Source organism: Asparagus officinalis, chromosome 1, assembly GCF_001876935.1.
Source record: "Asparagus officinalis chromosome 1, Aspof.V1, whole genome shotgun sequence".
Classification (NCBI taxonomy): Eukaryota; Viridiplantae; Streptophyta; class Magnoliopsida; order Asparagales; family Asparagaceae; genus Asparagus; species Asparagus officinalis.
Genome location: NC_033794.1, coordinates 24,493,527 through 24,510,675, shown reverse-complemented (window position 1 = coordinate 24,510,675; position 17,149 = coordinate 24,493,527). Strand labels below are relative to the sequence as shown.

The 17,149-nt window shown below is 40.3% G+C and overlaps 1 long non-coding RNA gene across 1 annotated transcript in view; it reads right to left on the bottom strand.

The window, feature by feature from the left end:
- Window positions 14,364–17,149, bottom strand: part of LOC109821549 — a 5,317-nt gene continuing 2,531 nt past the window's right edge. Inside the window, exon 2 of the long non-coding RNA XR_002241969.1 lies at window positions 14,364–14,657. This is a non-coding gene — a long non-coding RNA (uncharacterized LOC109821549). The remainder of the gene's footprint in view (window positions 14,658–17,149) is intronic.

The following is a 17,149-nucleotide window of genomic DNA, read 5'->3' as shown; positions in this document are numbered from 1 at the left end:
AAAATGCAGATTGTTGACTGTAGTCCATTAATGACTTTTGCGACCATCGATAGTGCCTCAAGACCATTGATGGTTAATAGGCTGAAATCAACTCTCATGTTGATTTTTGCATCGTTTCGGGTCGCAACTTGTTCGTACCTATTTATTTTTGAAATAAATCATCTCACAAACTAATTAGTATCAAATGAGAGTTTGTTATTGATTAAACAAGAGATATTGCATGAATAACATTCTACCCGAACAAAGATCTAACAAGAGAAACATTGAATCGTATGTGTCGAAATGCGTCACTTGCCAACATGTGATGGTTGAGCGCCAAAGCATAGCCATATTATTACAGCCTTTACCTATAATGGAATAAAAATGAGAGCACATCACCATGAAGTTCATACAACAATAGTTATCGAGCTAGTATTCAAATGTAGCCTCTTGAAACTTTGTATGGCAAGAGTTGCAGATCGCCTCTATATGGTAGGATTATATTAGAGAGCAACAGTTTTCGATAACAAGCTTATACAACAATCAGATGAACATGTGAAGGTGATCCACGCACACCTCAAAGCAGTACACAATTGGCAATGTAGTTGGACAAATAGAAGAAGATTAATATTGGATTCAACATCGAGGACAATGTTTTTTTTTTTTTTGCATGCATTTTACTTACTCATGGAGTGATACATTTTAGAAGTCGAGGGAAGTTGAACCTGCGATATATTAAACCTTTTCATCATCATAAGACGTATCAGCAAGGTACGTAGCATATAAGTTGGCATTGCCACCCTCTTTGCATATATGGAGTGCACAACAGGTTTTACGTAACTTAGTTGAGATAGTATGAGCGAGATGAGAGACACATATTGGATAATTCAGAACTAATGATGGGAATAGATTTTTCGTATTTGCAGCATGCAAAAACCATCATCGACTAAAGGAATCATTGAACATCGAATAAGGTGATACCTATAGAGCTTGTTCAACGAAATCCACTCACCCAAGGAAGCCATTTAATTTGCACTTAACCAAAGTTTACAACATTTTTAACTTCACTAAGTGTCAATGTCTACTCTGCTAGCTGAAAAGCAGAGAAAAGGGGAGTCGGTTAACGACTTCGTGAAGAGATTCAGGAATCGGTTGTTGCATTACCGTAAACAGGTCTCTGAGAGCACATTGATTGAGATATGTCGCAACAACCTCTCGATCCACATTTTGTCCAAGCTTGGCGCGGTGGAACCTGTGAAGATCATCTCTGTAAGACAGTCGAATGCTACATAGATGACTTGGTTGTGAAGAGTCGCAGCAAGGACAATCATCTTCAAGACTTGAGAACGATGTTCGAACTAATGCGTTCCCATCAACTCAAAATTAATCCCACGATATCATTTTTGGGGATGTCGAGTGGTAAGTTTCTTGGATTTGTTTTCACAACGGAAGGGATTCATGTAGATCCCGATAAAGTGCGAGCTATCTAAGAATTGCAACCACCTAGAAATCTCAAAGAGTTGAGAGGACTACAAGGACGTCTGGCATACATCCGGAGGTTCATTGCAAATCTTTTGGATAAGTGTCAACCCTTATCAAAGCTGATGAAAAAGGGTATTTCTTTCATGTGGGACAATGCTTGCCAGAAAGCATTCGATGAGATCAAATCTTATCTCTCGAATCCACCAGTTTTGGCAGCCCCAATATCGAGAAAACCCTACTTGATCTATGTGCGATCGATGGAGCACTCTCTCGGTGCTCTCTTAGCACAAGACAACAACGATGGCCATGAGCAAGCCGTCTATTACCTGAGTAGAACCTTATAGGGAGCCGAACATCGGTATCCCATGGTTGAAAGGGAATATTTGGCCCTAGTGTTCGCAGTCCAGAAAATATGACATTATTTGGTCGGTTAATCCATACATGTCATCTCCCAAGTGAATCCAATCAGAGTCTTCATAACACAGCCCGGGTCGCTAAATTGACGCCTGGCAAGATGGGCACTTTTTCTATCTTATTACGATATACACCTTATGCCACAGAAGTTCGTCAAAGGGCAAGCTATCTGTGATCTCATAGCCAGTCATCCGTTAAAGGTGAAGACTGATTTATTCAAAGATATGTTGGATGAAACCCACGAGGTTAATATGACTTTGCAGGATGAAGTTTGGCAATTATTCTTTGATGATGCATCATGGGTAGGCCCAGAAGGGATAGTTTTTGAGGGAGTGGGGGTCATATTGATCTCTCCCCATAATCTCGTACTGCATCGAGCCTTATTTTTAATAGAGTCGTGCTCTAATAATGTGGCTGAGTACAATGTCTTGCTCATTGGACTTGATCTCGCCAAAGAATTGGGGATAAGACATCTCGAAGCATACAACGATTCTCAGCTCATCGTCAAACAGATGACAGGGGAATACGAAGTTAAAAATAGCAATTTGATTCCATGTCATAAAGCGGCCATCAAATTGATCGAGTCATTTGAAGGCTTTCACATCGACTACGTGTCACATTCCAAGAATATGCACGCAGATGTATTAGTGTCGTTGACAGCCAATCTGGCCTAACCATTAGGGACAAGTAAACATATCACTGTCACAAGTTAGCAACTTTTCAACCGAAATATGCTCTAGAAGTGAATGCAACTCACCAGATTGTTGGTCAAATTGAATGGAGAGATTGGCGTTTCCTAATCACCAACTATGTCTTATACGGCATACTTTCCTAAGACGTCAAAGAGCGAGAGTCTGTTTTCAGACGTGCGCCAAGATTTTACTACGACTCGATGACAAAGACAATGTATCGTAGGTCCTACGACGGCATGCTACTATGATGTTTGTCAACCAAAGAAGCGCAGAAGGGCTTGTAGGAAGCCCATGATGGTACTTGCGGAGCTCACCAACCTGGACTCAAGCTCTGAGATCGCTTGAGAAGAATGGGATACTACTGGCCTAAGATGATTAGCAACGCCGTAGCTTATGCAAAGCGTTACCACGCGTGTCAAATCCACACCAATTACATACATCAGCCGCCCAAAGACTTGCATCTGACAACGACTTCATGGTCATTCGAAACATGGGGGATGGATATCGTCGGACCGATATCTCCGCCATCAGCAAAAGATCATCGCTTCATCCCAGCGATAACTGATTACTTCTCTAAGTGGGCTGAAACCATTCCCTTGAGATAAATCAAAACCAGTGATGTGGTCAAATTCATAAAGCATCACATCATTTATAGATACGGCGTCCCAAGACGTATCATTCATGCCAACGGGTCACAATTTGTTAGTCGTGCATTCACTCGATTATGTGATAAGTTCAGAATACAGAACCTAACGCCCACTGCCTACAATTCGTCAGCGAATGGACTAGCTAAAGCTTTCAATAAGACGATTGTTAATATCTTAACAAACCTGACATCCGCCAACAAGCATGATTGGGATGAAAAACTTAGTGAAAGCTTATGGGCTACCGTACTACGGTTCTCACCCCAACTGGCACCACACCTTACTCATTGGTATATGGTTGTGAGGTCATACTACCTTTGAAAATCTAGATCCCATCCCTACGCATCGTATTTGCGATGGGGAAGACCACTAAAGAAAGTCATCGATGACGTCTTGAAGAGTTGGAGGCGTTAGATGAAAAGCGGCTTGAAACTCAGTAGCATATCGAGTTTTATCAAGCCCGAATATCTAGGGTTTTTGACAAGAAATTCAAACACAGATCTTTCAAGGAAGGAGAGTTGGTCCTCGCTGTTCGACGACAGATGATACTCAATTCCTAAAAAAAAGAAAAATTCCAACCTAAATGGGAAGGGTCATTCGTAGTAGAGACGATCTATTCGAATGGAGCATATCGCCTTGTCAAACCAAATGGTGACAAGATCATGATGCCTATTAACGATAAAATTTTGAAGAAGTACTACCCATAGACTTTCTTCAACTACCATGAGGTCAATTAAGGTAACAAACACTCCTTACTGCTCTCCAAATTCGCCCATCAATCCTCTTCAATAGGATGATGAACCCACACAAAGCTATCACGTTAACAATCACCTCTGATAGCTAATTTCCTCCAAATTTCTCCTCCAATACTCTTTAATAGGATGACGGGTCTACACAAATTATCACGTTAATGATTACCTCTGATAGTTCAATCTCCCACAAATGCTCCCACTAATCCTCTTCAATAGGATGACAGGTCCTCACAAAATTATCACGTTAATGGTTACCTCTGATAGCCAACTCCGTCAAGTAGTGACCTACTATGCGATGAGCCCCTACTTATCACTCGATCAGGATAGTGATCTACCATACGATGATTCACTATCTGATCTGCTCCGAACATTCTATCTTCTTAGAAAGATCGATGATAGTGACCTATCATGCGATGTGCTACTATTTTAATCACAGTTGTTATACTCCTACGTCACTAAACGACTTGATTGTTTCCACACCGTCATTCCTGCAAATGATGTTGTTCGTTAATAGTGGCTTACCAAGCGATGTGCTCTATCGACTCTCTTATTCCCGAATAGCGACCTACCAAATAATAAGTCGTTATTCAAATCTTAAACCGTTATTTTTCTAATGATATCATCTCAATCTCCTGGTCGTTTGTATTAGTGACCACACATTCTCGGGCTAAGTTGTTACACCAAATGGCACATCCTAACTTGATTACGACTTAACCGTTGTAGTTATGCGTATTGCTTAACCCAACATCTTGAATGGCTAAGGGTAGAGAAGAAATTTTAGCGTTAAGTCTAAAAGAAGCTTCTTAACAACTCACCATACTGAGGGAAATGGTATGGCTAGCCCAATTCAAACAGTAATTGGTAAAGGTAAAATCAAATTCGTTAATAACTAGGGGTTAGCTAAAATCCTAATTGTTAGTTAACAAAGCAGATAAAGCAAAAATGCACAAGATATTGAAAGCGAGAATTGGATAAAAGCTAAGTTTATTCATAATGATAAGTTTTCATTACAAAATAAAATAAAAAACCCCTCAGCCGGGCTTCGATATCTTGTATGGCATTGGCATGCTCCTTCTTGACCTCGCTAATGATTTGTTAGCAAATATCCTCTTCGGTAAGCGAGACGGTGTCAGCAAGCTTTGCCCCTACCACTTTAAAAGCTCTATCTTTCTCCTCGAGCTCACCAATGACCTGTTGCTACTGATTCTAGATCTTTGCCAACTCCACCAGCATGTGCTCACAGGCCTGCTCCTTAGCAGCCAGAAGTGCATGCGCCTCCGCTATGACTTGCTTAGTTTTATTTATGCTATGCACTAAGTTAGCTAAGACGAAGTTGGCTTTCCGGCACTCTTCTTAAATCTTCTCGCCCTGTGTCGTGGCCCGCTCCACCTCTCCTTTCAGCCGAGTTTCCTTAGCCATAGCCTCTTCCAAAAGTCATCCTCGTTCTTTTAAAGCGATTTGAACCTTTTTGGAGGCTAAGCCGAGAATGTTGGACCTAACGGATCAGAGAGCGAGCAACATTTGAACGTTTTTCTCCACCATCCACAAGCGCGTTTGGTATGGAGAAGCTGCATCAGCACCAACCAACTTGCTTAGATTATCCAACTACATTTGCAAGACTAGTTTACATTCATCAAATGGGCAGCCTTCATCCAACGCCATCTTGATGCTATCATAGAGGAAAGACCGAAAGCTCTCAATAGTTTGATCTATGGCTCTTTTTCGCATGCGAGCTACCAGAGAAAGGAGAGCTTAATCTGCAGCCAACGTTGTTATAGGAGCTTCGAGCAGAGTGGTGGTGGCTACGATGGCAAGAGTTAGGGTGGACACCACCGAAATAGAAGGCCCCACCATTAACATTGACGTCCCAGTAGAGGTAGAGGCAAGAGCTTCGATGATCGGTTTGGGAGTCATAGAAAGGGGAGCCAAAGTTACGACAGCAACGATGGTCGTCGATGAGATCAGTGCTTCATTCTCCTGAATTACTTCCCGTCTGAACTGGAGCCTCAACTGATGGACTCACTTGCTGAGAAACGTGTGGTCGAGGTGAAGTAGACGCTCCGACACGTATGGACCCCAATAGGTTAGTCCATTCTCTAATAGCTTCGGGGATTGTGTCGATTGTGATAAGAAATAACAAAAGAAGTGTTAGCATATTCGCTAAGACAATCCCCGTAGAGCTAAAAGTCTATAATTAGTAATACCTAGAGCAAAAGTGGTTGCCTTTAGAACCTGTTCACGAGGAGGACTTGAGACGCCCAAGTCCCCAATAGCATGCTCAACTTTGAGAGAATGACGAGAAGCGGATTCGCCTTTGTCATAATCTCTAAATACGTCGTCTATAGTGGCATCGCTACCACCAGAGTAATCAACTGGCTCTCATTTTTCCTCTCCTCTCTAGAGGAGACGATGATAGCTGCCTCTGTCGTTCCTACAATAAGATTGAGTAAATGTGAGACAATCATATTTAGCTTAATAATAAAAAAGTGAAAAAATGATTACCCTCCGAAATGATGGGTTGAGCGGCTTTAGTGATAGGCTCAACCGAAACTTGTTGACCAGCAACAAGTGTCATCACCTCTAAAGCTGACGGAGCTAGTTCTGTTACAACAACGGGAGCTAACAAGATAGCCTCTATAGCTGAAGGGGGTGGGATGATAGACGGAGCCACCCCTGAACTTGGTTCGATGGTGGTTGCGGTGTAACCCTCTCCCGTTTCAGTGATTGTCATTGCCTCATCGTGGCGGGCTTTCTTCATCACCTCCTCCTTGGAAGGGCCAGCCTTCGTTTCCCGCTGACGTTTTGACGGAGTTGGGAAATCGGGAGCGTAAGCAGGCATCTGCATTTGCTCAACAATTACGCCCCTAACTTGCTCCAAGAGCGTACCTGCTCGGGCTAATTCCTCGACCACTTCTTCTTCTCCAGCGGCATCGAGTTGGGTGGGAGCGTACTGAGTTTGAAACTCCACTCCTGGGAAATCTTATATCCCCTCGAAACTTCCAATTTTTTCAAGAGGAGCCTCTTCAGACTCCTCATTATTCTCTCCGCCTCGATGCACGAGAGATTTCATTTAATTGACGCCTCAGCACCGTCAGACAAGATTCATAAGGCTTGAAGCCTTCTGGCATCGCGCTAGCACCCCGACACCATTTACAATACGTTAATGTATGACAGAGTTGGTGGTCCTTAAGCGGCAACACAAAATGAGCGCTAGTACATCCTGCATGATTCCAGTACCAGCCCCGCGCTCTATCAATCAACCCCCCCTTTGTTGCTTAACTGAGGGTTCGGGTTCCCCACGCACAACTGATCATACCCGAACTGGTGGGCGAATCAGTAGGGGAAATAGGGCTCTACATGACAGATTGAGCATGTTCTGAAAATGCGGTAGCCCAGCCGAATGTTGATGAGCCAACGAAAGCTGTCTAAGGATAAGGCACTGTAGTTATCTCCGGTTAGCATGTTCTTGAAAGACTCCCCATACCCCCCCATCAGAGAAATAGGGGAAGCACTGATAGAAGTTGTAGTTGCTGAAGAAAGATAGAGCTTTCGTCATCTCCACAATGTGCTTGTACTTCCACGATGACTTCTCCAGGCGTTGAACGAAGGGAATCAGCTGCCCCTCCCGATGTGCCGCCAGTGCGCTCATCAAGCTTTCACATTGCAGCATGAACCAAGCCATCAGATAAGTGTATGGAAGGCTGACGCGGGGGTTGGGATTTTTAGCCACCTCTTCGCCCTCTTTCTCCACGACGAACGACACTCTACAAAATTGTGTCGTTAAGGTGCGAAGCCCGCTTTGAATGTACACCACCATGGCTGGGAGTAGCGCAAAAGAACGTCTATGGGCTAAGCGGACTGCCGGGTACACCACCTCCATGGGGATAACCTCAAACGAATGTGTGGGTACCACATAGCATTTCAGCCACAACATCAAGTACGTAGAAAGCAGAGCCTTGTTAGAAATTAGGACTTTAACCTAGTAGTGGAAGGTCTGGAACGTTGTCGCCGCTTTGAATCCCCCTTCATCAGTCTCAAGGGTATCCAAGAGCAATTTACCCTCAAAAAACCTCTTCTCAACCGCTACTTGGTCACAAATATCCAGCGGCAAAATGGGCATCCTCTTGTCATCGATATTCTGGAATAGGTAATTAGCCCAATTCTTTTGGCTGATACCCTGAGTCCTCTTCTTCTTGACCTTGTGATCCACCATCCCGATGGTGTGGAGGCATATGTAGTAGTGGCAGAGCAACTCCCAGAAAGTCTCGATCACTTGGGGAAATTTGTCTGATAGGTATTCGATCTCCCATTGACTAGGAACGTACTCCTCATAAGAAAACTCTCCCATCGATAGTCCCAACGCTTCATGCATTTCGTGAAGCGCGAAGCCCAGCTCGTCGTTCGGGGTGAAAATGTGTCAGTCTCGGGGCAGTAAAGTCCAAAATACTCTGGAATTGCGCCGCATTGATCTTGAGGCCAAATTGAGTGACCCTGATGGCAGTGTAAAACTACGTACCCTATAGGTCAGAGTTCTCCTCAATAAAAAAATTGGTGATTCGAGACCACCAAAGTGAGTTGTCGGGTGAGTGGATCCATCCTGGAGCTCTAAAATCCTTCGGTGGAAATTGTCCCCTAGTACTAAAGAAGCAATGGCGAAAAGTCTCAGCCACCGCAACCATCTCCCCCATTAGCAAGTCACTCTACAACATGCCAGGATGTAGGACAGTGACACATTTACTAGAGCTGTCGATGCCAAACCCAGTTGTTGAACCTGTGAAGATTCCACCTGTCACTCCATCTTGGGTGGGTGTCAAATCCCAGTTCATCACTTTTGGCACGGAGAGTGATCGTGGCTCTATAATGGAGAACCCCCTCGGCATGCTGGGGATAAAGTAGTGGACGCTGTCCACGATACGGAGACATCTTCTCTGGTCAAGGAGCAGACTTGTTGGATCAGCTCTTTCATCACCAAGAGAAAGTTAGGCTTTTTCATCTCCCTATACTGGGAGTCAGTCATCACAGCATCAGTGATCAGTTCCCATAGTGTCAAATAATGGCCCTCGGAAACTCTCTGTACTAATTCTGCAAGGCTATCGGTGGAGAAAGCTGGTATAGGTTCATGGATTGGGAACCTGGTGGGAGCAGAGAATCCCACACCATTGGCATGGACAATGACACTGACCCTAGGAATAGCCTCTTCAGAATAAGCCACTACAAAACAAAGAACAAAATGGAGTTAGAACTCTTGGGCATGAAGTAAAAAATTTGGCCAAGTCTTAAAGGCAAGCAAGCTAGCTTATACAGGCTAACTCCACTGAATAGACGAACTAACAAAGCTCGCCAGACAAACAAGGCTCGCCTCGCTGAGCGAACCTCGCCTGACAAACAAGACTCACTTAGCTGAGCGAACCTTGCCTGACAAACAAGGCTCGCCTGACTGAGCGAACCTTGCTTGATTAAAGTGAACTTCGCCTGATGACAAAGTTCACCAGAATAGGCAAAGTTTGCCAAGCAATAAAGTTTGCCATGGCGGGGTGAAGCAAGAAAAGTGCTCAAGAATTTTTGGCTAAGAAAATTTCAAGTGTGCAGAAATTTCTCAAGGAGGAAGAAGAATCCTATATATAGGCAATGAATCGACTGTTAAGATTTGATATCTCAACCGAAGTGACGGTTTAGAACGATCGCGATTAAGCTCCGAAATGAACGGTTCAGATTCGTTATCCAAGCGTCGAGACACTTCAGATTCAAACGAGTGGCCGCGATACATGCTTTCAAATTAAACGACCAGGATTCATATCGAGAACAATGACTAAGATCAAAAAAATCCAAACGATGCAACGGCTCGGATGGAGCGCGTGAAAATGAGGACGCCCCGTCAGATCGCATTTAATGCGACCTGACATGCCATCGCCTTCTTAGCTGGCAAACTCCAAGGCTCGCCTACAAGTGCTTGGCTCGTCTGCAGCTCTCGAGCACGTATGTAATTGCTTGAGGCTTGCCTATAGCTTACTAGCTCACCTGCAAACTCAAGCTCGCCTGCGATGCTAAGTTCGCCTGAACACTTAGCTCGCCTAAGTCCATGGAGCTCGCCTGAAGAGCTCAACTTTTCCAGATGATTATTTTGCGGACTTAAATATCCAAAGTATTCCAGACTCCTCTATAAGCCACTGAGGAGATCTGAATACTTTGGAAGGGGTTTTGTAGGCAAATGAAATTGCTTTTATCCCTAATTAGCTCGCCTACAAGGCTGAGGTTCGCCTGCAAAGGCTAAACTTCGCCTGTATGCTCAAGTTCTCATGAACAAAACTCGTTCTGCTGGTTCGCCTAAATCAGATAGGCCAAGTCATGTTTGCCTGAATGCCTAGCTTCGCAGACGAAGTGAAGCTCGCCTGAACACTGGGCTTCGCCTAAAAGGAGCTAAGCTCGCCTGAATGTTTAGCTCGCCGACTTTGCCTGCAAGGCTAAACTTCGCTTATGAGTTAAGCTCGCCTAAATGCTTAAACTCATGAAGTTGCCTACATAGACCAACTTCACATGCACGTTAGCTGAGCTTGCTTGAATACTTTAGCTCGCCGACGTCACCTGCAAATTAGCTAAGCTCGCTTGAACGCTTATCTTGCTAGATTCGCCTATGAGTTAAGCTCGTCTGAACGCTTAACTCACCCACACGGGCAAAGCTCGCCTGTAGGAGGTTCACCCACACAATCCAAGCTCGCCAACAGGGTTTAAGCTCGTCTGAACATTTAAGGGGTTTGCCTGTCAACCTCGCATGTTCGCTAGCTCGCCTGAACGGTTAGAAACCGCCTACTTGAATTGTGGGAGTGGTTACGCCCACTTCCCACGTTCTAAGGGGTTGGTTACGATCTTTCTCAGCTATAAATAGCCATATCCGGCTACATGAGAGGGGGATCTTCGGACTTTTTTTGGCTCTTGAACTTTTTGAGAACCGAATTCTTTGCATTTCCTTTGCATTCGGCCTTGATATTCAAGCTCGGGTGATCAAATTCTTCTACCAAACTTCTACTATGAGCTGAAGTTTGATTCGCAATCTTGTTCAAATTGTCAAAGGGAAGCAAACTCGACACGAGCATCGAGAGAGGCATCCTATCGCTACCAAGAACTCACGTTAAACAAGGAGAGATTAGATTCATTCTCTTCGCTTCTGTGTAAAGTCGATCTCGATTTGTAACAAACAATTCAATTGATACAAATTTTGAGATCCATTTTACGACAAACAGAAGATGGCTACCACAGTGGGAGTAATTGTATGTCTAAATCACTTTGGACTTTATGGTGGACCACGTTGGATGTCATCAAACTACATCCTTAGAAATATGGATAACTTGATTCATTTACCTTCAGAATCTGCTAAAATTAAGCTCGATGACTAAAATTGAAGTTCCTCAAATTAAACTAGCATGTTCCTGCTGCTCAAGCTAGGAGATCTTGTGGGTGTCAAATGAAAGTGATTCGAATATGTATCCACAACATGAGCATGATAGGGGGCAACACATACTTGCACTAGTACAACCGAAAAACAAAGAATAAGCACAATTAATGGTTCAATCCAGAAACATAACAACATTTGAAGCACCTTTGCATATATCGAACCTACGAAGCTAATTAGACCGGCATCACTATGGAACTAGCACTACTTACGTGTGCAATAACATGATATGATTGCAGTCAAAGATCTACATTAGAATCAAAGTAAATTACCTAAACAAGTATTCCAAATTAATGGGATCGAATTAAAAGAACTGCTCGCATGCAACTTCACCTCGAATCTGGCCACTAACATAAATTGCACACAAATTAATATATAACCGTTGAGGATATTTCTCGATCTGTGAAGGGTTGGAGATAAGCAAATCGGTAGCCCTCTCAGTCCCAACATCAAACGCCTTCCATCTTCTTCCCCATATCAAACACCTTCCAGGATATGACAGGGATTAGGGTTTGGGGTTTTTTGAGGTCATCGGTCGGAGAGAACACGCTTTGCAAGGCTTTCCATCATAAATAACCATTGCACTTGACGCTATATGTCTGGGGATTAATTACTGATTACAATAGGGAAATACAACATGTTAGTCTTAGTCTTAGAGCATCTCCAACAGCTTCCCCATCTTCTTGGTATTCTAAAATTTGGAGAATTTTGAGCTTTTTTTTGGTCCAACAGATTCCCCATCTCATTCCCCAAAATGGGGATAGGAGAGAAAAAATAGAGAGCCTTCCCTAAATCTGCAGCATTCTGCAAATATTTGGGGAAGCACTTTTTCACGTTCTTCTAGACTCAACCCACAAAAAACAACTCCATCTCCTCATTATAATAATAAATAATTTGGTCAAAATGGGGATTCTTTAAAATAATAAATAATTTATTATTTATTAGTCAAAGATGTAGAATATTTTTATTATTGTAATAAATGCATGATTCTTCAAAATGGGGAAGCTGTTGGAGTTGGAACAAAAATAATTTGGAGAATATGACATTTGATTCCCCATTTTGAAGAAATTTTTGGGGAAGCTGTTGGAGATGCTGGGGGGGGTAATAAAACATACTTCATCATATTTGGAAGTTCCAACAAAGAGAAGAAAGGAGGTTAAAAAGTGGTTTCATAATTAAATCTTAGCCTATGATCTGTGATGATAGATAAACAAATATTAAACCACAGTTTGAAATCTTTTTAATAAAATTAAAATTAAACAGATAAACCAATTTGCAAGACCCAGTAGGGGGTTCAATGGATTTATAAGTAATGTCAAAGATTTGGGAGTGATACTAAATTATTGAGGATGTGAGGGACTAAAATCTAAATATGATCTTTAAATAAAAACCCATTAGTATTATTATTAGGCCCATGTGTTTTTAATAATAATTAGTAAATGTTAGTGAGTTTTATTAGAGGCAAGTTAGCCATAAGTTATAGGCACGTTTTTTTGGTTAGACAACCTATATTTCGACCGTGAAGTTAGAATTAACTGGTTAGACATTTTGCTAAAACCTGAAGGTTAGTTTGGCTGGTTAGAAACCCGCTTATTTAAAGCCTTCTTCTCTTAAGCTATAATTTAAAATCCTTATTCAAAAGCATATCACCTTAACCTAAATCTTTTTATATAACTAGGTGAAATGCACGTGCGCGCATTACACATGGTTAAATATCATGATTGTTTAGTTTATTTCTTTATTATAACTTGGTTGTGAAATTGTTTTTTTTTAATCTCTACTTGATGATGTAATACTGTATGTGAACATTCTTAATACTTGTGTTCATGTACCCCTCGACTTTATTTTATATGTGGTTTTGATCATAAGCAGTATAAGCAACAAATCATTTCGAAAAGATTCGTCACTCATATAGCAACTAGTTTCTTCAATGCCTCAAATTTAATAATAACAAATGACATAAAATTCTTACGAAGTAAAAAACGAAAAGGAAAAAGAATCTTCTATGTTAATCCCTAATGACTATAGAATAAGAAAACCTATTAACATTTAATAAAAATCTCTCCATAAGCTTACATAACCACTTTCAACTATTAAGTTGTTCAATTCTTATTATTTGGAAATTAATTCATCAAATCATTGAAATAGCTATTACATCCCCCAATTCTTAGGTTATTTTGATGTTATCTCTTCCAATCAAGAGTTAAAAAAGCAATTAGAAGGAAATTAGTACCTCGAATTGCTAATTATACCATTAATTTGAAGGGCTAATTTCAAAATAACTTAAAAATTGAGTTACCTAATAATAATTTCAATGTTTTGACGGACTAATTTCAAAATATGAAAATTTAAAGGACTAATACCAAAACAAATTTTGATCAATCAATTGTTATTAATAAATTAATTAATTCCATAATTTGGTATCAATCACTTGGTTAATATGTACACATGCAATGCATGTTAGGTTTACAATGGTAATGTCCTCTAAGCTTCTTTCTATTATTTAGTTGTCAACCAATTATAATTAGCTTAATTCTTTTATTAATTAGTTTCGGTGGAGGGAGCTTTCGTTCAAAAGTTTAATGTTAAGTTAATAGCTTTAGTTGATAATCAATTATAATTAGGAGAAGAATGTTAATATTAAAAATAATTAGGGGTAAAACTGACCGACGAAAGTTTTTTTTAAGAACCTTCTAAAGGGAAGTATGATCTCTTCCCAAACTAAGTAGGACATGAGCAGCCTATTAGGTACCTGCCTTTTGCTTTTACTTCCATTTTTTTAAAGTTTGTTTTATGTTATCAGTTCAGTTAATTTTACTTCTCTCTAGTTATACTATACTTACTCGACGTGTAGATCTTCTTGTCATTCGCTTTCAAATAAATAAAAAATATGCAAATTATCTTCAGAACAAAAGTGGAAAATGCGGGAAAACTCAGAATAAAACAAGAGTCATTATCCAAAAAGCTGGGTATTATTATAATATAGAAAAATATATAAATCATCCTAGTCCATAATGACCAGCTTAGACTTCCCTAAATCAAACCAAGCATCAAGCTAAGCATACAGGAAAATATATTTTGTGATAAATGATGAATTTAACAAATGGGTGTAGCACACACAGCCTTCATACAGCAACATTTATCTATGCATCTTCACCGATATACCATGCATAAGAAACAATGTTATTATTGCCTTCCTATCATACTCCCGTGGGCGAATAACAGAGAAAGATCGTACAAAACGCACCTGAAAGGGGGAAAAACAACAGCAAAGATTTAGCAATGCAAAGTCTAAATATAGTAGGATTACGGATTAAAAACTCACAAGACAACACCAACAACAGAACACTTACCCTAAATATTTAGGATCAGCTACAGGAAGCTACATGAATCATGATCTTCTGTTTACTTCTCCGGGTAAACAATTACAATGCGAGTGAAATTCATAAAAGATAAACAACTAGATTAAACCTAAACTCAGATATTGACCTGTTTCTAACTCCCTTTTCTTTCTTTATTTAAACTTTTCCTTCTCTCTGTTCCTTTTTCCCCATGTTTGTGCCTTTAGAAAGTGACTGTTTTATGAAAAAAAATTGTTGGGAGTATAACATTTAATCAATAAAAGAAGTCATTTGCATAAGCCGTTTCTTTGCCAAGGCCACAGAAGATTTTGTAGAAAAATCATGGCATAAAGATGAGAAACTGAGGCATAAATCGAGAATGATGTACATGTTCTTGATAATCTGCCTATATATTTGTTACACCTTGAGTATCTCTGCAGATAATGGGTTAGAGAGCAACAAATAGCTGTCTTGCTCACAGCGAGTTCTCAATGCATGCTCCTATCAGGAAGAACGCAATCATTACAACTACACACCCTTTTCACTTTCGACATAAAACACCCAAACACCAACTCAAACAACACAAATTAGCTGCATGGGTTAGAATTGAGGGCACCTGAGCAAAGTTGATATCATCTCGTGCAATTTAGGTTATGCTGGAAAATTTACCAAATGATAAAAGAACAATTTTTCAAAACAGCCCCTTTAAAATTTTTATTTTTTAAAATCGACCCTGTCTTTTTTTTATTTACCAAAACCGACCCATTTTTTTGATTAGCAGCCTAATCACATTCCTAAATAGTCGGGGTTACCAACCGTGACTATTTAGGACTTAAATTTGTATGGTTTAAGGCTTCTAATTAGGGTTTAACACCCTCCTAAATAGTCGGGGTTAGCAACCCCGACTATTTAGGAATGTGATTAGGCTGCTAATCAAAAAAACGGGTCGGTTTTGGTAAAATAAAAAAACAGGGTCCATTTTGAAAAATAAAAATTTAAAAGGGGCTGTTTTGAAAATTTGTTCAATGATAAAATGGCTGTAAAAACATGAGTGGATACTTTATGAACATTTGTTATTTAAACTTATCATCTCTTATTCACAAATCTTAGAGCATGGCTATATTTCTTAGATAGCTTTCTACAGCCATTCATTTACTTGGACCCATCATCATGCATCTAATTTGTTATATATATATTTGATCCACTAGCCACAAGGGATAGATGTCATACTCACTGAAAATGTTATCTTCCTCGTGTTTTACTAACCATACTAATACAGCACAGAAGCTAAAAATGTCAGAATCAGCAAGGGGTTTTCTTTAAATCCACAAACAATAATTTTCGAATCCACGAAGAAACAACATCTAATCCACAAAATATTATAAAAGAGAGTTTTGTCAATGAAAAGTTATCTTTTTCTAGGGCAACATATCTTTTCTTAAATAGAAAATTAAAATAGACTCCTACCAGATTTAGAATAACAGAGAAATAGAAAATATCAAATCCTACCCTAAAATTAATCAATCACATCTGAGATCCAATCGAATTTGTTTCTTAACCAAAACAATACTTAAATTTATTACTTAAAATAACCAAAATGCTAATTATTTCTGAAATTCTGCCAAAAATGGGTGATACTAATGGGCTTCTAGAAATCTGCCACGCTGATGGTCCCTGTCTCGTTGAAATAGGCGATTTTTCATATCTATTATCTCAGAATCCGCCTTCCAGACGAAGAGATATATTCGTTTCTTTGTGTGCAAGTTAATAAAGCATCCATATCCACGTTTGACACGTCATGCTCCCATTTTTTCATGAATTTGTTCGTTAGGTCCTATATTAGTTTCCCATTGTTGAAAGAAGCTCGACTCAAGCTTATATTTGCTTGCATAGTAGCTTTCTCGATAAACACTTTTCTTCTCCTGCATCGATCAGCACTCATCTTGTACTTACTATTGATTTCCTCCATCTGTTATTTTACCTCCTTGGCTAGAATTTCTTCTGAATCAAACTTTTGTATGAATTTTCCCCACACCATGTGTATATGATTAGCAACATGTGGATCTATGGTTGACTTAAAATACTCGTCCAAATATTTTCTCCATTGGTTCTCAAATTCTCGTGTCAGATGTATCATCTCAACCTTATTGAAATCATTGCCAAACTTTGCTTCCAAAGAAGAATTTCTTTCGCACTCCATCACCTTTGTTCTAGGCCCTCCCTCTGAGCAAATTACACATAAGATTAACCACCTCCCTCTTTACTTTACCCTTCTCCTCCACCAGAATAACATCAGTTGGTGTAACATCATCCACAATAACTTTGAAAATATTGTGCACAGTTTCCATCTTTACTAACATATTGCGAACAACATCAGGAACCTTAGTTGCAACAGGGG